We start from the raw sequence: 26,269 nt of genomic DNA on the forward strand, positions 1-26,269 counted from the left end.
TATTCTACACTTGTAAAATCAAACTGGTCAGATGTGTTTTGGAGCAGGTGGGACTTGAACACAGGCCTCCTAGCTCTGAGGCAGGGACATTACCAACATGCTACAAGAGCCTCCTTGCTGTATCTGAATCAAACAGCTCCAGATGAGTGCACCTGATGTCCAGGAAGATACTAGACTCCACCTGGACACAGTACACAGCTCTCCAGACTGACCAGGCTGCACTACAAAGCGCTGGGACACGGGGAACCAGCAGGCTCCACAGTCACCAACTCACCGCGCTCTCTCTTGCTGATCATTGGCTCAATTACCTACCGCTGCTCCATGCTGTCAGCATGGGTTGGGAACCTGGAGAGGTCCCTGAAATGGGAAAGAGAAGGAAGAAAAATCTCCTCAGACCCAGGGTTTGCTGAAGCCTTACTGTAAGAGACTGACTGCGATTAATGTTATTTTTGGATATGTTAATTGACCACTGCCACCGTCACATTGTTAACAGATACACTATCATTGTATCACATAAAGAGGCCACACAGCCCCTCTAGCCCCACCCACGAGTCAAGTAGACACTGGCTGATTGGGTGGTTACCAGATCAGGAGAGACAAATGAATAGTCCCTGGGCTCTGTCCATCAATTCCCACCTTTCCACTGTGGCTGACCCACAACAAACTGCTTTGTTTCCAATAGAGGAAACAAATGTTTTGTCCCGATACAAAGCCGCAGGAATTTCACTAAAACAACATTAAATGTGCAAAACAAAAGTCAACAACAACAAACAAAGAACTGCAAACACTGGAAATCTGAAACAAAAGAAGAAATAGTTGGATACACTCAGCAAATGTTGTGAAGAGTTTGAGGTTTTGATGTGACGTTGGGAACTTTCTCATTGCCACTTGCCAATGTCCATATGAGGAGCCCAGAGAGTCAATTCCATTTGGAGGTCTTTCTTTCTGGTGGTTCCATCGTGATACCCCCATTTCCATTTGCCCCACCTGTAACTGCTCATTGGACAGGTCCAGTCATATGGTGCCCTGCTTTCCTGCAACTGAAATCTACAACTCCCTCCCTAAGGGTATTGTGGGCAGCACATGGACTGCAGCAGTTCAAGAAGGCAGCTCACCCCCACCTTCTCAAGGGGCAATTAGGGGCGGGTAATAAATACTGACCCAACCAATGGCACTAATGTCCTACGAATGAATTTTTAAAAAGCCAATCGGAAAGCAAATAAAACTCTTTATTACACAACTGACGGTTTCACAATTATCAGTCAGATCATTCTTCTTCATATATTCCATCATTTTATCTCATTAAACGAGGCTGATCAACCCCATTGATTTATTTTCAAATCACATGTCGTTTTTATACTCTCCACCTGGGTGATGTTCACAATGATCTGGAGTTTATTGTTTAACTTCTGTTGAGTTGAGAAAGTAAACAAAGCTGGATCTCCCTATCAAACACACAAAGCCCCTTCAAACCAAGTCACTGCTTGGAGCGTGAGTCAGAGCAAACACAGGTTGAAGTTTTGGTCTTTCACCTGGAAAACCAGATCATCAAAATTAATTTACCAAGTGAGTCTGGGAGCTCAGTAAGGAGGGCTGCAACTCTCAGTGAGGTGGGGGAAGCTCTCCAAAAGTTGTACTGAGCTCTGGCCTGGTGCAGTGGTCTGCAGATTTGGGCATTAATTCTCACTGAATCATAGAATCCCCAAAGTGCAGATTCGGTCCGCACTGACCCTTCAAAGAGCATCCCATGCCCACCTGATACCAGTAATTAATCCACCTAATCTCCAAGGCAATTTCCAACAACGATTCTACCCTAACCTGCACATCTTTACACTGTGGGGGGAAACTCCACATAGACAGTCACCTGAGGTTGGAATTGAACCCAGGTCATCCACTCAGGTAGGAGATAGTGCTTCCCCTGTACAGGGTGCAAGGCAGGTTCATCGGAATGATACGGAGCAAAGGTTTGTATTCCGAATACAGATGATTACATTAATATTCTAGTCGATGTGTCAAAGGTGATTACTGAGTTAGGATGGGGAGATGGAAAGGAACACTGACGAAGAGCTTAACACAAGGTGGTGTAAACTTAAAATGAGAGTATGGGGAACACTTTGTCACACAAAGAGTCATGGAAGTTTGCAGCTCTCCCCCCCCCCCCCCCCCCCAAATAAAACTGATAGCCACTCAACTTATTGAAACTGAAATATCAATTGTTTTTTATAAAAGCAAAACACTGCAGCTGTTGGATTTTTGAAATTAAAAGAAATGGAAAATACTCAGCAGGTCAATAGATTTTTATTGGCTAAAGAGGTTAAGGGTAATGGAACCAATCAGGTAAACAATCAAGATCTAACTGAACAGCAGAAGAAGCTGAATGGACTTCAGGGATGTTTATCACTTCCTCGAAGATGCTTTTCTGACCCACTGAGCTTTTCAGAACACCAACTATGTGGGAGGCAAACTAAACCATCGTCAATCTCAGAAAGATACGATTGGAGAAATTCCTTTCCAACTCCCTCAGGCAACCAAGTAAATCCCGGAGACCAGTTACCCAATGACATGTCATCAGACATACCGAACTAAACCCCCCACGATGTCTCCCAACATTCTTATTAACAATGGACCAAACAGAAACACATTTCTGGCATGTTATGGTTCCAACAAAATGGAATCTGGAAGCTGGAACATGTTTTCTTTCCAGAAAGGATGCTCTGCGGTACGATCACGGTTTGTTCCCTGTTAGTTTCACTTACTGAGGAGGCCCTACCATTTAATCTGCTGCAGCAAGGATTTGGGATTTGCTGTGAACACTCGGTCACTGAATATAATCAACACTCAGGTCGATGAACCTTTGGCTCTTAAAGGAATCATGGGATGTGGTGAACATCAAGAATGTGGGTTTATGATCAAGGAGCAGGTCATGATTACATTCAATGATGCAGTAATCTCAAAAGGCCAAATGTTTCCATCTTGTTCCTGTTAGTTCAGTTCTTACGTAAAGGGGTCCACTTGCGGCTGTGTGACTGGTCTGTAAAGCACAGTGATGTCGATAGCACAAGTTCAATTCCTAAACAGACTGAGGTCATTGTGGCGTGCTGACCCTCAGGTTAAAGCACCACCATCTAACTATGAGATAGGAAGCTGGGGCTATCACAACTTTACCTGATTTTAAAGAAAGGGCATATAATTACAGAATCATTGAATCCCCACAGTGTAGAATCAGGCCATTTGGCCCAACAAGCCTACTCTGAAAAGTAACCCACCCACAACCATCCCCTTACCCTATTATTCCACATTTACCCCTGAACACGACGGGCAATTTAGCATGACTAATTCACCTGACCTGCACATCTTTGGATTGTGGGAGGAAACCGGAGTACCCAGAGGAAACCCACGCAGACACGGGGAGAATGTGCAAACTCCACACAGAGAGTCACCTGAGACTGGAATCCTCCAACAACATGGAAGTAGTTAAAAGTACATAAAATCACAAATGGTTTGTGCTGTGATGTAAAGAAGTCACATGACCAGTAGATTCAAACGTTCCACATAACGTTCCAAAGAATACAACACAGAACTGATAGGGCTGGCATGGTGGCTCAGTGATTAGCACTACCGCCTCACTGTACCAGGGACCCAGGTTCAATTCCACCTTCACGCAACTGTCTGTGTCTGCACCGTCCAAAGATGTACAGGTTAGGTGGGTTGGTCATGGGAAATACAGGGTTATAGGGAAGGGGGCTGGTGCTGGGTCTCAGTAGGATGATCTTTGGTGGGTTGGAATGGACTTGATGGGTCAAATTGTCTGCTTCCACACCGTAGGAATTCCAAATACTCAACTAAAGAAACAGAGAATTTCACCAACTGCCTCTAGACATCTCTGACCATAATTTACATTTCCTCACATTACATTTTTCAAGGTTTGTGAATTCCTTCCTGTTTTTTCATCTCAGTCCAAATAGATAAACCTTATCCAATAAATGTTTTGATCTGTTAAGTTGCAGAGTCAGTCTGATCAGTGTGTAAATGCACATTGTTTTCATGCCTTTCAGTACCTCAAATCATTCTAATGTGTTTTATTGACAATGAAACCACTAACCTTCATGTCCAGAACCAATACTTAAATCGAGCAGAGAATAGGAGATCTAAGAACTATAATTGGCAAGAGATACAGAGGACAGAGAAGAAAAATGTTTTTGGTGTGTTGTTGGGACAGGGACCATCTCAAATTGTTGGTTGAATCTAATTTATTTTAAGGCCTTGATATTCATGACCAGATGGGATGTAATGACTCAGGAAGCCTAACTGGAAAGGAACATCATTTATTGTTAAATGGCAAAATATAGCCACTCTAAACAGTTTTTAGACCCATCCCTGGGTCTGCTTTATGAAGGGCTCAGGTGAGGGGTTCCAGCAGGGAAGGCCACTGCCTGTTACCAAGGCAACCCATATTCAACGAGCACCACAAGGAGGTTAATTGGTAATTCACCATCAGCCTTGTAGGGGATTATCATACATTTCCCCCTCCGAGTCTTCCACCTTGCTTCTGTGACAGTGGGGTGTCTTGCACTGTTTTGTCGTTGGCCCCATTCCTGTTGCTTTCTGGGTCTGGTTGGGGGCTGTACAAAAGGTAGGCCAACGTCGCTTCTGTGAAGACTATTGGCAAGTCAGTCCAGGAGCTCACCCTCAGTGGTGAACTCTGACTGATCTACCACTGCCTCTGTCTCCATCTCCAAGTCTGAGCCATCGTAGTCCTGAGGACGGCTCTCGAGTGTTTAATTGGGTGGAGCTTCCCATCAGCAGGTTGATGTGAAGGATGCTGCTGGTGGTGTCTGTCAAAACAATGATCTCCGTGGAGGGTGCCTGCTGTCCGCAGTGGTCAACGTGTTTTTTTTTGTGTGGTCTTCTCCTGGTGTTAACAATGTACCATACTGTTCCCATTTTATTTGAAGGATAACTCCCTGAATCCATGGAAAGCCATCACCTTTATGTGGACTGTATCTCCTGGTTTTAAATCTCAGTCTGGTTTCGCCCCTTTCTTTGGGCTTCTCAGTTTAGTGCAAGCTTGGGAAAGTCTGAGTCGAAGAGAGTGGCGCTAGAAAAGCACAGCCAGTCCTCGCTTTCTCCTTCAACAAGTCAGGCTAAGCTGAGTCCAAAGGTGTAGGCCCACCAATGATCCTGCCGGGGCTATTCCTGTCTTTGTATGAGGCTTTGTCCTGTAGCTGAAATAGAAATGTCTAAGCTTCATTTCCAAACTGCCTGTAGTTTGCTTTCTCATGTTACTTTTGCACACTGGGACCTCATCCTCTGCCAGACCGTTTGAGGATGGATACAGGGTGCCATGTAGATGTGCCTTACCTCGTTTGTCTTCATAGATGACTGGAACTGCCCACTGGGAAATGGTCCCATTACCCAGTTATAAGGACCTCGGGCCTATTGGTGCACATTGATCCATTTTGAATGGACATTGATAAGGATTAAGAATGCAGAGCCCATAAAATGCCTTCGAAATCTGTGTGTCCTCCCACCCAGCATCTCCCCAGCCAATCCCATGGCTGCAATGAAGCTCCTGGTGGGCTGTTCTGGTTTTCCTGCTAAACCTTGCACCATATGACCAGGATTTCAATATCTGTGTGTGTGTCTGTGCCAGGCCATCAACATAGTTCCTGCAGGTATTTTCACTTCAGAAATTCCTAGATTGTCATTGAAGTATTGGTCACTGGCCTGGACATGGGATAACCAACCGGGCTCCACACAAGATAATCTTCTCTACTAAACTCCTGATATAGGGTTTCAACTCTTTTATCGGACGTACTTGTGATGCACCGTTTAGGATGATATGATGTAACTTTGCAACACAGGGTCCTTTTGGGTCCAAGCATGTATTTGCTTGTGAATGTAGGCTGGTGGCTCGAGGTGCTTGCAGTGGCTGTCTGTCTCCCTGGATGATGTTCCAAGGTTTATTCAGAGGCACCTAATGGTAATTCCCAGTGTTGAATCCCAGCTGATGCGATGGGAGGAATCGCCTTAGATCTCCCTGATGAGGCCAAGCAGAGGTCAGAGATCTCTGACACTTTGGACACACTGGTTCAATATCACACCATGAATAGCATGGCCAATTGCTTCTTTCCCAATCTGAAAGCCTCATCCTCCGCCTCGGAACCTTTCAACCCCAGGGCATCAATGTGGACTTCACCAGTTTCCTCATTTTCCCTTCCCCAACCTTACCCCAGTTCCAAACTTCCAGCTCAGCACCGTGCTCATGACCTGTCTCACCTGTTAATCTTCCTTCCTACCTATCTGCTCCACGCTCCTCTCCGACCTATCACCTTTACCCCGTCCTCCATCCACCTACTGCACTCCCAGCAACCTTCTCCCCAGCCCCACCCCCTCCCATTTATCTCTCCACCCCCTGAGGCTTCCAACCTCATTCCTGATGAAGGGCTCCTGCCTGAAACGTCCATTTTCCTGTTCCTCGGATGCTGCCTGACCTGCTGTGCTTTTCCAGCACCCCTCTCATCTTGACTCTAATCTCCAGTATCTGCAGTCCTTACTTTCGCATACTTCCTGTCTGCCTTGTCCAGGGTTTATGATGCATACATGATTGGAATTCTATCCCAACAATGCGATTTTGATTGTGGCATTTACCACATTTTGGATTTGTTTTCAAACAGGACGTGAAGGGGTGCCAGGTTAGGTATAAATTACCATGAGAAATTCATGGGACCTAGAAAAAGCTTCAACTGTTGTTGGCTTTTGGAGTTAGAGCCCTTTAATGGTATTAACTTTCTCTTCGAGAGGGTATAATCTGTCTTTGTCAACCCTGGACCCAACATAGGATACCTCCTTTACCTGGAACACACATTTTTCCCTTTCTAGATGGACACCAGCCACAGAAAAACACTGCAAAACCTCCTCACAATTCTCCAAACATTCCTCTGCAGTAGCTCCTGAGATTAAAACTCATCCAGATAAACTCTGGGCACCTCTTGTAGGATATTTGAGAGGTGGCGCAAGCCAATGACACCCCAGAGGGGGGCTCCGTGTCCTCATAGTGTCCTTTGTGAGCATTTATAGGGATGTAGTCCTGGATAACCACTCGAGCTCCAGCTGGTGGTAGGTGTGGCTCACACTCATTTGGGAAACTATTTGACTCCACCGCCCCCCCCCCCCCCCCCCTCCCAGCTACCATTCCAATCTTCCTTGTATAGGGTCTCTGTGTCAGTGAGGAACTCTGTGAGTGTCAGTTTATAATCCCCACTGAAACTGACTGAGTTGTCAGGTTTTAAAACTGGGATTACTGATGTTTCAATTCAGACTTGAATTTGGCATGTGGTGCATATGGGGTCGGCTGCACCGTGTAGTATTTCGGTTCGACCTATGGGTCTACGAGAATCTTGGTGCCTTTTATCTTCTTGATGCCCTCTTTGAAGTGCCAACTACTTCATTTGGATTGTCAGTATCCATTTTAAAGATCTGTTGCCAATTCGGGCAGATTTCCTATAGCCAGTCCCTTCCCAAAAGCACTATGAAGGGGAGTCAGACTGTCTGTTGTCCATGCTAACTGGGGTTAAGGGATCCCAATAATACTTCAGGACTTCCCAGTGCACCTAGCTTTGGAGTCTCACAGGCTTAAAAGCAAAATGCCTCACCAGGTTTTCCTAAAGGTTCACTCCTCAACAACAGACACAGTAGCACCTGTGCGGAGGTGGGTACTGCAGATGCTGGAGATCAGAGCCTGGATTAGAGTGGTGCTGGAAAAGCACAGAGGGCCAGGCAGCATCAGAGGAGTAGGAAAAGATCCTGATGAAGGGCTTTTGCCTGAAACGTCAATTTTCCTGCTCCTCGGATGCTGCCTGACCTGCTGTGCTTTTCCAGCACCACTCTAATCCAGGCTCTGATTTCCAGCATCGGCATATCCACCTCCGCACAGCAGTACTTGTGTCTATCTCCTATGTTTTATGTTGATTGGAGCCACTTTGGGAGCAGTGATGTGGGTTAGCTGTATCAGCTCCTCATCCTCAGGTGAAGCCCTGTTTTGAGTTGGCTTTGCCCTTTGACCTTGTCACTACATGTTTCGCCTGTTCCGGTAGCTTTGTCTGGGGTGAACTCTACAACTGCGGCATAGGCGTTCCTTATCCACACTGTAATGCAGAGAAACTTCCTGTCCAGTTCTAGAACCTTGCAGCTCCTGACTCCAATCGCCCTTCCTTGGCAACCAATAGGATCTGCAAGTATTATCCACTGGGGATTGACCTCGATGGTAAGCAGGTCGCCCAAGGGTGAGGTCGGTACTGCCAACAGACCCGTAAAGCTCGTGAACCACTTCTTCTGTGTTTTCTTGGGAATTAGCCTGTTCTCTGGCTTTCTTAATGTCCACATCTGGATCAGTCAGTCAGAAGTCATATGACACCAGGTTCTAGTCCAACAGGTTTATTCCCTGGTGTCATGTGACCTGTGCCTTCATCTACCTCAGTCTAACACCATCACCTCCACATCACGGCTCAGTCAGTAGCTTCCTATAAGTCGCAATATTATTAATTCCTCAAACTAGGTGATCCCAAAGTGCTGACCAGTGCTTCGACAATCACCAGGGATATATTTCCCTCCCCTCCCATATCAGCGTTCCAAAAAGACCACTCCCTCCGTCACTCCCTCGTCAGGTCCACCCCACCCACCAACCCAACCTCCACTCCCGGCACCTTCCCCTGCAACCGCAAGAAATGCAAAACTTGCGCCCACACCTCCCTCCTCACTTCCCTCCAAGGTCCCAAGGGATCCTTCCATATCCGCCACAAATTCACCTGCACCTCCACACACATCATCTATTGCATCCGCTGCACCCGATGTGGCCTCCTCTATATTGGGGAGGCAGGCCGCCTACTTGCGGAGCGTTTCAGAGAACACCTCTGGGACACTCGGACCAACCAACCCAACCACCTCGTGGCTCAACACTTCAACTCCCCCTCCCACTCCACCAAGGACATGCAGGTCCTTGGACTCCTCCATCGCCAGACCATAGCAACACGATGGCTGGAGGAAGAGCGCCTCATCTTCCGCCTAGGAACCCTCCAACCACAAGGGATGAACTCAGATTTCTCCAGTTTCCTCATTTCCCCTCCCCCCACCTTGTCTCAGTCAAATCCCTCGAACTCAGCACCACCTTCCTATCCTGCAATCTTCTTCCTGACCTCTCCGCCTCCACCCCCTCTCCGCCCTATCACCCTCACCTTAACCTCCTTCCACCTATCGCATTTGCAACGCCCCTCCCCCAAGTCCCTCCTCCCTACCTTTTATCTTAGCCTGCTTGGCACACCCTCCTCATTCCTGAAGGGCTCATGCCCAAAATATCGATTCTCCTGCTCCTTGGATGCTGCCTGACCTGCTGCGCTTTTCCAGCAACACATTTTCAGCTTCAACAATGACTCATCAGTCTCATCAAGAACTCAATAACCGGATCCCAGACAGTCTCTTTGCCACATTAAACCCATAACACTGGTTTGGGATCACAGTGGTCCACTACTGTATCTATCAATTTGTCAAAGGATTTTGCCTCCAGGGTTGCTGGGTAGGTCAAACTCCTTACGATGCTCAGGAGGATGACTTTCTGTCAGTGATCTCCTTCTATCTTGTTAGGTGGAAAAAATAACTAATTCTTCCAGTGTACTGGGGCCAGTTCCCCATACCCGCATGAACGTTCCAGTTACACAAACAGCAGCTCTGATCTAACCAGGATCATTGAAAAGCAAGACTGTCTGAAACCTTTCTTTACTCTCATCGCCGATGTAATAACCCAGGGAGCCCGACTGGATAGGAACATCATTTATTCTTGAACCCTAGAATAGAACTAGTACACGTGGCATACGTAGGCTAGTCCCAGCCTCAGGCAGACAGCTCTGCTGACCCATCCCTAGGTCTGCTTTATTGATTTTCCCCGTTAAACTAAAAACACGCTCCAGACATTTCAATTCATAATGTTTAAAATTTTTTTGCTGTTCTCCAAGACACAAATTTCATACAGAAACAGGTTATCAACTTCCCATCAATACTGCTTTGCAAAAACGTAAAATTCACCATGCCTCTGAGGCAGGATTTTTAATTCCTTTATCACATAAAATGGCTTTCTGAAAAAAAAATCATGCACAGTGATTATTAGAATTCATGATCGCTCACTGACCGCCAATCTCATACACATTCTTACAATTGCCTTCCAATAATTCAAAGAAAAATGTACTTTTTTAAAGAAGATACAATCTAGGTGGTTTGGTTTTACGACTGAGAAGTGCCCAGCAGATAAAACCCCTGGCTGACCGATAGTGATGGGGCTGGAGCTGCCCAATATATCGGGACCTGGGACAAGCAGAGACTGGTCAGGAGCTGCCAGCCCATACTGGGGGCACAATGGCCAACAATTATATTAACAGACCTGCACCTCTCCCCAAACTAGAAAAGCTGAAAGGGAGAAGATCAGACCTTGGAATTGCACCGAGACGGGTATAAGAGGTTGTAGGAGCTGTGCCCTCCATAGCCCTGCCCCCCAGTCCCAGGAATAGCAAGAGGCCCTCAAGTTATTGTGCCCAGAGCTCTAGCCTACCCCTCTGCTCTCATTCACGTGAGGCTGCCTTCATCCGACTTTGTCTTGGCGTGGTTCACCCAGATCTGCTGCCCACCAATGCTGACATTCCTCACATTCTCAGAAGTGATGAAATCAAAGCCGTGGGAAGCCTTGGTGCTCTGTCCTTATTCATTTTCACCTCAGAGAACAGGCTGCACTTGGAGAAAGCCCTGTTCCAGCACTGTCACCTGACTCAAAGTTCCAGCAGCCAATGATCAACTTCCCTTCCTCAGACACGTTGCTGCAGTTAACAGGATCGGTCATAGAGATGTACAGCACAGAAACAGACCTTCGGTCCAACCCGTCCATGCTGACCAGATATCCCAACCCAATCTAGTCCCACCTGCCAGCACCCGGCCCATATCCCTCCAAACCCTTCCTATTCATATACCCATCCAAATGCCTCTTAAATGTTGCAACTGTACCAGCCTCCACACAAGCTGATATGGACTGGGTCCACTTTATTTCATTATATCCAAAAGTGCGATCACAAACAGCCAAACAGTTTGTTCCCCCATCACCATGATCTTTCTTTTTAAACTATTAACTGCCACCGGTAAATCACTCATGTGGATATTTATACAACAAGCCTATTGTCAACAATACAAACCATCAGAAGGTGTGGGTGGGTGGTAGGAAGAGAGGGAGAAGACATATCTGCTTTTTTATATATATATATATATATATCTAGAAGTTCTCTTACACACAAAACAAGTCTTTTATTTTCCACTTGTCTTTATTTTGCCTCTGACAACCAGTAATACTCTTCCTCACAACCTGTTTTCTTCCTGATCACTAAATCATTGTGACTTATTCATTTGTTTTTAACTATTAACCTGTCACCAGTCAATCACCCATGTAGCCAACTGGACATTTACGGGTCTATGCTATTAGTCTTTTATTAGGATCTACTTTATGAAGGGCTCAGGTGATGAGGTCTAGCTGGATTCATCCTAAATGAGCTCAAGGAACGTAATGAATGATCCCCCAAAGGCGTGGTACAGGGTAGGATATTGAGGCCATTCAGTTCGAAAGAAAGGTATTCTTTCATCTGTCCTCATTCTGCATGCTTGGCTGGAAGTCCAGATCTATAAAGGAATTGTAGAACCTCTCCGAGTGGGGATTCAGGTTGGACAACTGTAGGTCACTGTTAATCCTGCCTGCTTGATGTGGAAGTTTTGGGGCTGGACTGAGTGGACAAAGTCAGAAATCACACAACACCAGGTTATAGTCCAACAGGTTTATTTGAAATCACAAGCTTTCGGAGCGTGGCCCCTTTGTCAGGTGCAGTGAGAGAGAAGCACACAGATACAGAATTTACAGGCAGAGAGATTAAAAGACCATACATATGGTACGAATGGAGTGTCGAATAATAGGTCTGTGCAGGTGATCCAAAATGTTAGATAGTGTGAATAAAGTGTCAGTAGGTGAATAACAAGCAAAGGGAAGGCCTTTAATCTGATTAAATGAGGCAGAGAGAGAACTACAAATGTTATGGTTCTGTTCACTGAGCTGGGAATTTGTGTTGCAGACGTTTCGTCCCCTGTCTAGGTGACATCCTCAGTGCTTGGGAGCACCCGAGCTACAAATCTTCTCACAAACTTTGAAGAGAACTACAAAAATTAACAATAAGGTGGTACTGGAGACGAACCAAACGACTGGAATAACATGAAACAAAAACAGAAGCAGCTGGAAAGGCCTAGCAGGTCCAGCAACATCCGTGAGGAAAAACCAGAGGGTCACCGGACCCAAAACATTAACTGGGATTTTTCCTCTCAGACGCTGCCAGACTCACTGAGCATCGGCCCGCCCACCCATTCCAACAACCCCTCCCCCTGGCTCCTGGACAGCATCCACAGTTCTTTCAGTTTTTATTTGACAGGAATAACACAACAGGTCTGAGAGGCATATGCTAAGAGTCTAACTGAAGTAAAAAGTAATTATTTGATACTCCACTCTCACTATTTCTGTGATCTTTTGATCTCTCTGCCCTTGCTGTCTCTGCCTATAAATTCTTAATCTGTGCACCTCCCTCTCACTTCACTTGACAAAGGAGCAGCGCTCTGAAGGCTTATCATTTCAAATAAACCTGTTGGACTATAACCTGGTGTTGTGTGATCTCTGACTTTGCCTGATTGATGTTTTTAATTGATTATTGGAAGTTGCTCTTTCTTCAAACTCTTCTGTCAATGTCTCATTGTTGATTTGCATCAGAATAAGGGAACGCGTGTGTGAAGCCTTTGTTGTTGATACTTTAACATATTATGATTGTTAGTTTCCATGGTGGTTAATCAGATATATTCATACACGGCTGCAGGTTTTCTTTCACAGCATTTCAGAAACTTATTATTAAAAACAAGAAAAGCTATCTAAACATGAAAATTAAGTCAAATGATCTTACAACACAATAAGTTTCAATCTGTTTCCTCAGACTATCCATTACAGAGACTCAAAGTGAGAGAATGCTCACTAGAATCCCCACAATGTGGAAACAGGCCCTTTGGCCCACTGAACCCACACCAATCCGCCAAAGAACTTGTCACCACCTCTACACTATCCCTGTAGCCCTGCATTCCCCCATGGCTAAACCACCTAGCCTAAACATCCCTGGACTCAACGGGCAATTAGCAAGGCCAATCCACCCTAACCTGCACATCTTTGGACTACGGAAGGAACACAGAGCACCCAGAGGAAACCTACACAGACACAGGGACAATATGCAAACTCCACACAGACTATCACCCAAGGGTGGAATCAACCAGAGTCCCTGCTACTGTCAGGCTGCAGCATTAACCATTGAGCCACCATGCCATCCCCACTCCCTATTGCCTGTGGAGATAATTTAATATGCCCATTCCAAACCTACTACCATGAACTTTTCACAAGTCTGAGGACAGAAGTCTCAGTTCTAATAACCTGAACCTGTCGAAACAAACTCTTGATTTGTAAACTAAACCCCACTGAGGAGGTAATTGGAATATACCTTTGGGAGAAAAATTAAACTTGCTTCTAAACTCAAGCCTGACATCTTCAGCCCATTGAGTCTGCTCTGCTATTCAATCATGGTTGATAGGTTTCTCAACCCCATTCTCCTGCTTTCCCATGGTAACCCTTGATCCTCAAGAACTTATCTCCATCTTAAACATGCTCAATGACCTGGTCCCCGCAGCCTTCTGTGGCAGTGAGTTCCCTAGATTCCCCACTCTCTGGCTGAAGGAGTTTCTCCTTGTCTCTGTTCTAAAAGATCTTCCTTTTACTCTAAGGCTATGCCCTTGGGTCCTAATCCCTCCTGCCAATGGAAACATCTTCCTAACATCCACTCTGTTCAGGCCATTCCGTATTCTGTACCTTTCAATTAGATACCTCTCATCCTTCTAAACTCTATCGAGTATAAACCTAGAGTCCTTAAATGTTCCTCATATGTTAAGCTGTTCATTCCTCTACCATTCTCGTGAATCTCCTCTGAATACACTCCAGGGCCAGTACATCCTTCCTGAGATATGGGGCCCAAAACTGTGTACAATACTCCGAAGGTGGCCTGGGTAAATGTGAGGACTGCAGATGCTGGAGATCAGAGTCGCGGGTATGGTGCTGGAAAAGCACAGCAGGTCAGGCAGCATCTGAGGAACAGGAGAGTCAACGTTTTGAGCAAGAGCTGATGAAGGGTCTTTGCCCGAAACGTCAATCTCAGCTTTGAATATATTTAGTGACCCAGCCTTGACAACCCTCTATGGTAAAGAATTACACAGATTCTCTTCTCTCCGCCCCCCCCCCCCCCACCCCGAGAAGAAATTCCTCCCCCTCTCTCCAAGTGGAGATGATGCCCTCTAGTCCTGGGCTCTCCCACAAGAGGAAACAACCCCTCGCACCTACCCTGTCAAGCCCCCAAAGAATCTTGTGTATAAAAAGACTTCTTTCAAAACCAGGATTCATGGAAAGAATTGCTGCACTTTTAAAAAGCAAGCTATTAAAACTCATTTTAAGTGTTGTTTGCACTGCTGCTTTGTTAGCTAGTTGGGGAGGCCAGATGCAGATGGACCGGCACCAGGGAGCACATAGACAGTGAGATTCAGCCAGAAACCAGTAGCTGATTGGTTTCTGAAGCTCCAACCAGCTGAGGGCGACTGAGAGCACCTGCCAGTCAACAACAACGTGATTGGCTGCTGTGGAGCTGAACAGCTGCTGGGTGTGAACAACATCACACAAAGCCTTTAGAGGGTGACATGGTGGCTCAGTGGTTAGCACTACTGCCTCACAGCACCAGGGACCCAGGTTCGATTCCAGCCTCAGGCGACTATTTGTGTGAAGTTTGCACATTCTTCCTGCATCTGCATTGCTTTTTCTCCCACTGTCCAAAAACGTGCATGTCAGGTGAATTGGCTATGCTGAATTGTGTTAGGTGTATTAGTCAGAGGGAAATGGGCCTGGGTAAGTTACTCTTCGGAAGGTCAGTGTGGATTTGTTGGGCTAAAGGGCCTGTTTCCACACTGTAGGGATTCTAAAATCTAAATCCCCAAGGAAAGGGAGGTTGTGTCTCTGACCACTCGCCATAAACTGTTACTTTCAAACAAGTCAGTTGGAGAACCAACCACAATGTGCCTCCATTAAGGAGGACAGAGATTACGGGGGAGCAAGTCCTGACAAACAGAACAACGACCTCTGTGACTGAGCCATTGAACTGCTTTCCCAGTTTTTCTCACCATCCATAACACCATTTTTTTTTGCCTATTTGCATGTGTGTGGTAAGGGAGGGGAAATGTTAAAAAGGGAATAGAATCTCAACTGGCAGAGTTATACAATGACAGTTCATAATTCTGTATTTGTAATTATAATCTACTTTTTTTATTCATGAATGATATGAGGGTATCACTGACTAGAGCAGTTAAGAGTCAACCACATTGCTGTGGGTCTGGACCAGGTAAGGATAGCAGTTTCCTTCCTTAAAGGGCATTAGTAAAGCAGGTGGGCTTTTTCCAACAATTGACAATGGCTTCACGGTCATCATTAGACTCTTAATTCCAGATTTCTTTGAATTTTTACTGAATTCAAATGCCACATTCTGGCACAGTGGGATCTGAAGCTGGGTCCCCAGAACATTATCTGGATCGCTGGATGAACAGTCCAATGATAATACCATTAGGCCATCACCTTCCCTTATCTGTAATAAAGCTTTTTGTTAAACACAACCCTGGCCCATGGTTTTGGTTTGCCAGGGGCTGAAAAGACAGGAGTTTATGAATTTTTGCTTACTTTGACAAAATATTTGACACTTATATGTCCAAATTTTAAAAAATACAAGTTGCACACGCTTCGTCACAAACGGACTGTCTGATTGACACTTTAATAGTATTACAGAAGCAGCAGTTACTCTTCAAAGGAAGATTTGGGAATGGGCGATTTGTTTTTTTCTGAGAAAATCCCCACATACACACAAAGAAACATATTGTTACAATGTTCTGTATGTGTACACGCACATAGAACATAGAACAATACAGCACAGAACAGGCCCTTCGGCCCACGATGTTGTGCCGAACATTTGTCCTAGCTTAAGCACCCATCCATGTACCTATCCAATTGCCGCTTAAAGGTCACCAAAGATGTACCGAGTAAATGGGCAGGAAAGGGTTATGTTAGTTTTAAATATGAGGTAGTTACAATTTTGTTAAGGAAAGCTATGAAGGGATATGGGCCAAAGGAGTTCCACCACAGATCAGCCAAGAGCTCAACGAATGGCAGAACAGGCTCAAAGGGCTGAATGGCCTTCTCCTGTTCCTAAGGAGCAGAATGATTTGGATGTGTGGAAATGAGCTGGAACGGACTTGGAATAGAGAAGGATTTGGCTAACTCAGTTTGCACGGATGCAGACTGATCCACCAGGAATGCAGGGAGAAATATGCAGCCCCTTCCCTCAACCTCCACTGAGGCCACGTGCCAGGGGTGTGGGTAATGAGGCTTATCCTAATCAAAAACATTGGGACACCAAGAATGGGAGCAGTAAGGGCACTGCAGTCATTCCATTGGGAATTGGATAGATGTCTAAATGGGAAGCAGCAGTGGAGTGGGAGTATTTGGAAAACTCTTACAGTTAGCAGGGATACAATGGGCCAAATGGCCACCTACTGTGTTATATAATTCCAGTAATGGAAACATGCCATCGAAACAGAAATAATGACCACTCTGAGCCAAAGGATTTGAATACACAAAACGTGGCTTAGTGTCATCACAGAACGAAGAAGCAAAGACATATTCATGGCACAAGGGCTTGGGAAAATATCCATGCAACAGGAAGCCTCTAACCGGAGAACGGGAAGCCAGCACTAACTCATTTCAATTTAGACCGTGTATGCTGACAGCTGGTACACAGTCAAGCTTCACAGAATGTGGGTATCGCTGGCCAGACTGGTATTTATTGACCATCCCTAACTGCCCACATTGCTGTGGGTCTGGAATCACGTGTAGTCCAGACCATGTAAGGATGGCAGCTTCCTTCCCTGAAGGACATTCATGACCTGGAGAGGTTTTTATTTCAATCGACAATGAATCCCAGTCATCAGACGTTTCATTCCAGATTTCCTTTCCTTGAAGCCAAGCTCCATGACCAACTGTAACAGGATTGGAACCTGCATTCCCAGGGCACGAACTGGGTCGCTGGATTAACAATCCTGTGATAATATCACTAGTACATTGTCTCCTCCTCCTCTACCACTCCCCCAACCGGGAATGTGATAGACAGGACCTTCGATTCCTATCTGAACCTTCAGGAGTCATCTGTTGGTTCAGCCGATCCGTGTCTTCATTCCCTTTCCCTAATCAGAATACCGTCAGGTCTGGGTACGTTGCCCAGCCTCCAGCATGACCCCCTGGTTTACCCTGCAGTTTATCAGTGCTCAAAGCGCTGAGATAGAGATCCTGACAAATACACTCCTGGTCAGATTGGCTCCATTGTATTATGGCAGAGAAAGCAATCATAAACTGAAAATCAGCAGAGAGAAAGTGTAAACCTTTGGTGTGTGATATAGCATCAACCACAAAATAATAGAGCTGGGATAAGGCGTTGTCTTTATTCTCAGGAATTGGGTGGAGGACTCTGAATGGTACATCTGTGACTGCAAGGCAGAACATGCACAACCTTCTGAACAGTTCAGACATTATTGGCCATTAATTATTTTTGTTTTGCCAGTTAGTCGTTTCCTTTTGCAGAAAGTGGACCAAACAAACTTGTGTTCCTACCCCGTCAGTGGAATAGCCCGTCCACCTCCACAACTCTCCGAGCTCTCTCCCGCTTATCTTTATCAAGCTGCTCAGGCAGACATCAGGGCAGTTGGGACTTGAATCTAGAGCTCCTAGGCAGAGGCAAGGACATTACCACTGGACCATAGGAGCCCCCAACGCCCTCCAGGTCTCTAGCCTCTAGCGCCATGGGTATCTGCAATCCCAAACATCCCATCAGCGGTGGTACACGCATGACGTGAAACGGCCCCTGAGACCTCGCTCCTTCTTACTCAGGTAGCTCAGTAACAGATTGGATGTGATGTGTGGGCCTGGGTAGTGCATGTGCAGACTTTGTACTGGGCGAATGTGCAATATGAAAGCAATACGGAAGTTTGCTTTTTCTGGCAAATTTGCCAAAGATACACCCTCTCTCACATCTGTACCAGCAATCTCAGCCTCACAATCACCAAAGCCGACTGATGTTTCACTCCTCACAGATAAATAAGCCAATGGAGTCACAAGAGTATGATCGACAGAATTTTAGAAAATTCCTGAGAAACCGTAACAAGGAACTGCAGATCCTGGAAACCAGGAATAGAAACAGAAAGTGCTGGAGAGGTTTGATAGCACAGACTACAGAACAAAGTCACCTTCCACGCTGCCAGAGCTGCTGAGCTTTTCTGGATTGTTTTGATCACAGCCAGGCAGCAGAAACGAGACAAACGGGATTGTCTGGATGAGACAGAAAGTGGGTGTTGCTGCTGAGTTTGGAAGTGGTCCAAAGTAGGTCAAGATGAGGAGATAAGGGAACAGAAAGATCATGCCATCCCTCACGGACAGGTTCCTACAGTGCACCGTCACCTCCAACTATTCATCATTTCCCATCACCACCCTCAGGCATGGCACCTCACACAGTTCACAATCCAGAAACAGGCCATTCGGCTCGCAGTGTCATTAAGGGAAAGATGGGGGTATGTGATCATGTCAGTGGATGGGTAATCTAGAGACCGAGATTAAAACCCCAGATTCAAATCCCAGCAGGACTGCTGGTACAACTGAAAATCAATCAATCAATAAATCTGGAATTGAAAGCTGGTAACAATGATCACCACTTACGACCTTTAGTGGGGAAATCTGGCATCCTTATCCTGGTATAATTGTGTGTGTGGGGGGGGGGAGGAAGGAGAGAGAGAGAGAGAGAGAGAGAGAGAGAGAGAGAGAGAGAGAGAGAGAGAGAGAGAGAGAGAGAGAGAGAAAGAGAAAAAGGTGAGTGGGGGGGAGAGGGGAGAGAGAAAGGTGGGTGGGGGGGGAGAGGGGAGAGAGAAAGGTGGGTGGGGGGGGGAGGTGAGAGAGAAAGGTGGGTGGGGGGGGAGGTGAGAGAGAAAGGTGGGGTGGTGGGAGAGAGAGAAAGGTGGGGGGTGGGAGAGAGAGAAAGGTGGGGGTGGGAGAGAGAGAAAGGTGGGGGTGGGAGGTGAGAGAGAAAGGTGGGGGGGCAGGTGAGAGACCCAAAGGTCCTGAGTATAACGCGCTACATCCTGCAATCTAGAGAACATTTCCTTCAATAAAAGACGACTGCTTACTCACTAAATGAAAAATCGGATTGATGACAGAAGCAGAGAGAGCTGGGAAGGCAGCTCACTGCCTCAACCTTTACCCCAGGCTGGACCGTGCACAGGAAGTTGATAATGGCATGACACATCCAGTTTACAATTGGACAGAAGGAGCCCAGCAAGATATGCTCGTTGCCCGCACAGCAGAATCAGTGCAAACTGCTACACAAAGACAACAACCACCTGCATTTATATAACACCAGTTTCACGGAATTGTTACAGAACAAAATTAGATAACGATCCACACATTAGGACAGGTCACCAAAAGGTTGTTCAGAGTGGAGGTTAGAAGGAGCCGTTGTTGAGCAGCGGGGAGATTAAAGGTTTCAGAGAAGGTTGGCAATCTCACTGGACTCATAATCCGAGGGTTCAGGTGCCTTTCAATAACAGGACACTAGGATGGTGCAGTGAGAGAGGAAATAAAGTGAATGGTCAGCCATCATCATATACAATGGTGGGGCAGAGTGGACAGACTGAATGTCATCCTCCTGCTCCTCCATTCCCACAACATTGGGGACAGCTGTTCAAATCCCACCATGGCAGTGGGTGGAAATAAAATTCAATGAATACATCTGCAATAGGAAGCAAACATTAGCGATAATAATGTCACCACAGTCTGTTGTTGTAAAAACTCATCTGTGTCAGTAATGTCCCTCAGGGAAGGAAATATGCTGTCCTTACCAGACCTGACCCACATGTGACCTACAAAGCAACTGCCCTCTGAAGTAGCCCAGCAAGCCACGTGATTGTATTAGATGACCTAGGCACCCGCATGGGCCCCAGCTATGCCTGCCTCATCGTAGGGTATGTGGAACAGTCCATCTTCCGCAGCTACACTGGCACCACCCCGCTACATCGATGACTGTATTGGCGCTGCCTCGTGCTCCCACGAGGAGGTTGAACAGTTCATCCACTTTACCAACACCTTCCACCCCGACCTCAAATTCACCTGGACCGTCTCAGACTCCTCCCTCTCCATCCTAGACCTTTCCATTTCTATCTCGGGCGACGAATCAACACAAACATTTACTATAAACCGACCGACTCCCACAGCTACCTAGACTACACCACCTCCCACCCTCCCCCCTGTAAAAACGCCATCCCATATTCCCAAATCCTTCGTCTCCGCCGCATCTGCTCCCAGGAGGACCAGTTCCAAAAACGTACAACCCAGATGGCCTCCTTCTTCAAAGACCGCAATTTCCCCCCCCGACGTGGTCGACGATGCCCTCCACCGCATCTCCTCCACTTCCCGCTCCTCCGCCCTTGAACCCCGCCCCTCCAATCGCCACCAGGACAGAACCCCACTGGTCCTCACCTACCACCCCACCAACCTCCATGTACAGCGTATCATCCGCCGTCATTTCTGCCACCTCCAAACGGACCCCACCACGAGGGATATATTTCCCTCCCATCCCCTATCAGCATTCCGGAGAGACCACTCCCTCCGTGACTCCCTCGTCAGGTCCACACCCCCCACCAACCCAACCTCCACTCCCGGCACTTTCCCCTGCAACCACAAGAAATGCAAAACTTGCGCCCACACCTCCCTCCTCACTTCCCTCCAAGGTCCCAAGGGATCCTTCCATATCCGTCACAAATTCACCTGCACCTCCACACACATCATTTATTGCATCCGCTGCACCCGATGTGGCCTCCTCTATATTGGGGAGACACGCCGCCTACTTGCGGAGCGTTTCAGAGAACACCTCTGGGACACCTGGACCAACCAACCCAACCACCTCGTGGCTCAACACTTCAACTCCCCCTCCCACTCCACCAAGGACATGCAAGTCCTTGGACTCCTCCATCGCCAGACCATAGCAACATGACAGCTGGAGGAAGAGCACCTCATCTTCCGCCTAGGAACCCTCCAACCACAAGGGATGAACTGAGATTTCTCCAGTTCCCTCATTTCCCCTCCCCCCACCTTATCTCAGTCCCAACCCTCGGACTCAGCACCACCTTCTTGACCTGCAATCTTCTTCCTGACCTCTCCGCCCCCACCCCGGCCTATCACCCTCACCTTAACCTCCTTCCACCTATCGCATTCCCAACGCCCCTCCCCCAAGTCCCTCCTCCCTACCTTTTATCTTAGCCTGCTTGGCACACTCTCCTCATTCCTGAAGAAGGGCTCATGCCCGAAACGTCGATTCTCCTGCTCCTTGGATGCTGCCTGACCTGCCTGCGCTTTTCCAGCAACACATTTTCAGCTCTGATCTCCAGCATCTGCAGTCCTCACTTTCTCTCAGACGACCTGGAGAAAGGAATTGGAACCAGACAACCATAACACCTACCTACATAGTGGAAACCACAGCAAAAAAACCAGCCCTGTCGACCCTCCTCACAAACAACTGGGAGCTGGCGCCTACATTGGGAGAGCTGTCTCACAGACCAGTCAAATAACAGCCTGACATTGTCTTCAAGGTATGATTCTGAGTGTATGACTCTGTCCCAGATATCAGCATCACTATCCCTGGATATGTCCTATCCCAGAGGGAGAGGTAATGGGGCACAGTGATATACTGTGGATGGAACCAACATGGACTCTGGACCCCAGTAAGTCTCACCTACATCAAGGTGAAGATGCCATGAGGAACTTTACTGCTCATTACCACCCACTGGTCACTTCCCATCCCACCCCTTGGCTGATGAATTAGTAATCCTTCATGTTGAGCTCCTCCTCAGGGATGGTAGTGGTAACACCACTAGATCCGTTACCGAGACCTCCGGGCGAATATTCCGGCGTGACGGTTCAAATCCCACTGTAGCAGGTTGGTAAAACTTGAGTTCAATAAAAGTCTTAAATAATGGTAACCATGTAACAAACATCATTTGTAGTAAAACCCTCCTCTGGCTTACACGAGACTCCAGAGCCACAGCAATATGGTCAATCCTTCACAGAATCACAGCATTGTGACAGAGCAGGAGACCACTAACTGCCCACTAACCCCGCAGTGACTCTTCAGACTGGCATCATTACTCCCATGCCAATCTCCTGACTTTTCCATTTACATGTGGGCACTTTTTCTCTTCAAATAACCATTCCACGCCCCTCTTGAATGCCTCGGAATAGAACCTGCCTCCAGCACATTTCCAGTTCATCCCAGGCCCTAATGGCTTGCTGGGTGAAGGTGGATTTTTCTCACATCCCCCCCGCTGGTTTTGCACATCATTTGAAATCTATGCCGTTCCATTCTTGTTCCTGTACAAACTCTCAGCCACCTCGGGGTGATTACAGAAGGGCAATAAATTTCACAAACAAACAAAACAATCCCCACTTGGAGAAAGCACAGGGCTTTTTAAAATATTTATTTGTTCACAGGATGAGGGCTGGCCAGAATTTATTGCCTGTCCCTCATTACCCAGGGGGCAGTTAAGAGTCAACCCCATTGCTATGGGTGTGGAGTCACATGTAGGTCAGGCCAGGTAAGAATGGCAGTTACCTTCCGTAAAAGAACATTAGTGACCCAGATGGGTTTTTCCAACAATCGACAATGAATTCACGGTCATGATTAGACTCTTAAATCCAGATTTTACTGAGTTCAAATTACACCATCAGCCGCGGTGGGATTCAAACCCAGGTTCTCAGAACATTACCTGGGTATCTGGATTGCAGAGCTTATGCCCGAAATGTCGATTCTCTTACTCCTCGGATGCTGCCTGACCTGCTGTGCTTTTCCAGCACCACACTCTTGTCTCTGGATTAACAGTCGAGCAATAATACCACTAGACCATTGCCATCCTGTGGCAAGGGCGCAGACTGTATTCTGGGAGGGGGATTGCAACAGCCGTCACACAGAGGGAGCTCGGCAGCAGGTTACTGACCAAGCTGTTCAGATCCGAAAGGCAGCTCATCACTACCCTCAGGGAAATTAACCATGGTCAGTAAATGCTGGTACTGCCTGTATCACCCAGACACTAACCCTACTGTGTGCAAACAGGCCATTCAGCCCATCGAGTCTCCACCAACCCTCCAAAGAACATCCCACCCAGACCTAGCCTCTCTCTGTAACCCTACGTAGCCCATGACTAACCCACCTAGACTTGCACATCTTTGGATGGAGTCGCCCGAGGCTGGAATCCAATCTGGATCCCTGGCACCATGATGCAGAAGTGCTAACCACTCAGCCACTGTGCCCCCCCAAATTTGAAAACAAAGTAAACACAAAAACACAGAATTTCAGACCTCAAGCACAGCTGTCGATATGATTTGGACACAGTTCAGGTAAAATGCAGCTAAGTTGTACATGAATTAAAGTGGGGGGGGGGGGGGGGGAGGGAAAACGGGGAGTGGGGGACAATGGGACAGTGCTAGAAAAATATAAACGTTACAGGGAGGTTTTGGATTCCATCTCACTGGATTTCCAAAGGCTTTTATGCACAATCAGGACAGGGCAAGTGTGATCTTGTGGCAGTTTTCTGTCTGTTAGTCCCATGACAAATTTCGGTTGTCATTTCTCAGTAATGTGGTGGAGTGGGCATGATTTTTGAGTCTGTGTGAATACCTTTCCAAGCTTTGGAACACCTTGTTCAAAACACAAACAGTTCTGTGTCTTTTTAGTTATCAAACCTGACTCAAATTTCCAGTGGTTCAACACCCAGGTGTAATTTCTTCCTCGAAAGGTTCACATCGCCTTGAGTTTATTCAGAGATGTGGTAAATAGTGTCTAAACTAATATTACCAGTCCAAACTCCTGTGCACACTCTCTACAACTCCTCTCTGTCACTCCAATGCACTGTGAACAGAGGGGAGAATCTATAGAAACGTCGAAAATAAGAGTAGGCCATTCGACCCTTTGGGCCTGCTCCCCTATTCAATATGATCATGGCCTATCATTCAACTCAGTCCCATTTTCCTGCAATCTCCCCAATACTCTTTGATCCTTTTAACCCTAAGAACTGCATCTAACTCCTCCTTGAAAACATTCAATGTTTTGACTTCAACCACTTTCTGTGACAGAGAATTCCACAGGCTCCCCACTCTCTGGGTGAAGACATTTCTCCCCATCTCAGTAATTATGGAGACTGTTCAAAGTCATCAGGGAATGTAATCCTTACAGAGATTGTCAGGGCTATCTAAAGTTAAAAATCATACAACACCAGGTTATAGTCCAACTATCTACTACAGTCCAGCACTACCTACCTGAAAACTAGTGCTTCCAAATAAACCTGTTGGACTATAACATGGTGTTGCGAGATTTTTAACTTTGTCCACCCCAGTCCAACACTGGCACTTCATTAGGGCTATCGAATCTACAATCCATTTGAAAACTGATCCCACCTTGAGTAAATGCAGGCCTTTTTACTTCACACACTCCACACCAACATCAATATCTGCTGAATCTGCCCTTCCAATGTTACAGCTCACTCCTGTCAGGGTCCAGTCTCCCCAAACCCTTCCCTCATTTCTGTCCCCGAGTCCAGGGATCAGTTCAGTAAGGCTTCATTTAACTGCGTCCAAGGCAAGTACACCCTCTGAGCTTGAGAACTCAAAGTTATCAACACAAGTACTTCAAAGAAGGGCTTAGATAAGGTAGATAACCAAACAGTAGGGGAGTCTAAAAGTAGAGGGCATAAGGATAAGGAGAGATACAAAAGGATCCAGAGAGGCTACTTTCTCCCCACACAGCAGATGGTGTGCGTCTGGGATGAGCTGCCAGAGGTAGTGGTGGAGGCGAGTACAATTTTATCAAACCACCACCATCTGGACAGGTATATGGGTGGGATAGGTCTAGAGGGATATGGACCAAATGCCAGCAAATGGGACTAATTGTGAAAACTGAGCAGCATGGACAGGTTGGGCCGAAGGGCTTGCTTCCCTTCTGTAAACCTCGATGACTCCAAGGGCATTTTAAACAAGCTCCACTGACACCAGTCCCCAGCTGGTGAAAATTTCTATTATGTCCCTAAGTTTTATTGAAATCAGAGATAGTGCAATTACAGACAAACAAAGGCCTAGCCCTTTGTATCTTTCCTCCTTCTTAATAATCCTTCTGAGCTAACTACAGGGCAGACACGCTACAAACCTTCAGGATTTTATGGTTTACTTTGACCTTTCCTTCATAAGCAACAAAGAGATTTGAATCCAGTCAGGGTCACAAGGCAGATCACATTTTTCAAGAAATCACTGAAGTTCAAACAATCCATTTTAATGAATCAACATTTCTGCCAGGGCCTAATTACCGTCTCAGTCAACACCCTAGATAACTATTTCCCCGAACAGTCCCTTTTCGACAACTTAATAACAAGCCAAACATTTCCTTTTGTGGTCGGCTGTCAGATACCTTCATTGTTCCCAAAGTAAGTAATAACTTTTACATTTGCAGATCACTTTACTCTGATCAGTCCATACGATGGAAAACTCGACAGCACGAAACTGACCGTCCAGCTCATCTGGCCAAGCCTCCATACCAGCCTCACTCACTTCACTCTGTCTCGGCCCTTCCAACAAAATCTTCTCATTCTTGCTACATCTTCATGTTTTATCATACTTGCCTGAAATCACATCCACGTTATTCAGCCACGATTGGATGGCAGAGCAGTCTCGATGGGCCAAATGGCCTTATTCGCCTCAATTACTCCCAATGGGGATGACTTCCACACTCTCCCTGCTCACTGGGGAAAACTCCTAACTGGATTAAATGGTGGATTAGGTTCATAGCGCAAGTTTTGGTCTCATCTAAAATTAGAGAAAGAAACATTTTCTCTCCGCCTATGCAAATAATCAATTGCAAAATTTTAAAGTCTTCATTTAGGTCACGCACAGGAAAATACAAGAAATCCAACAATGTGGAAAATAGCCCAGGTATGAAGAAGTAACAAAGAG

General features: G+C 46.5%; 1 protein-coding gene across 2 annotated transcripts in view; it reads right to left on the reverse strand.

The window, feature by feature from the left end:
• pawr (PRKC, apoptosis, WT1, regulator) overlaps positions 1-26,269 on the reverse strand; it is a 168,728-nt gene that overhangs the window by 78,647 nt on the left and 63,812 nt on the right. The window lies entirely within an intron of this gene.

Source organism: Chiloscyllium plagiosum, unplaced genomic scaffold (genome assembly GCF_037043375.1).
Source record: "Chiloscyllium plagiosum isolate Xiang-an unplaced genomic scaffold, Cpla_swu_hap1 HiC_scaffold_19, whole genome shotgun sequence".
Lineage (NCBI taxonomy): Eukaryota > Metazoa > Chordata > Chondrichthyes > Orectolobiformes > Hemiscylliidae > Chiloscyllium > Chiloscyllium plagiosum.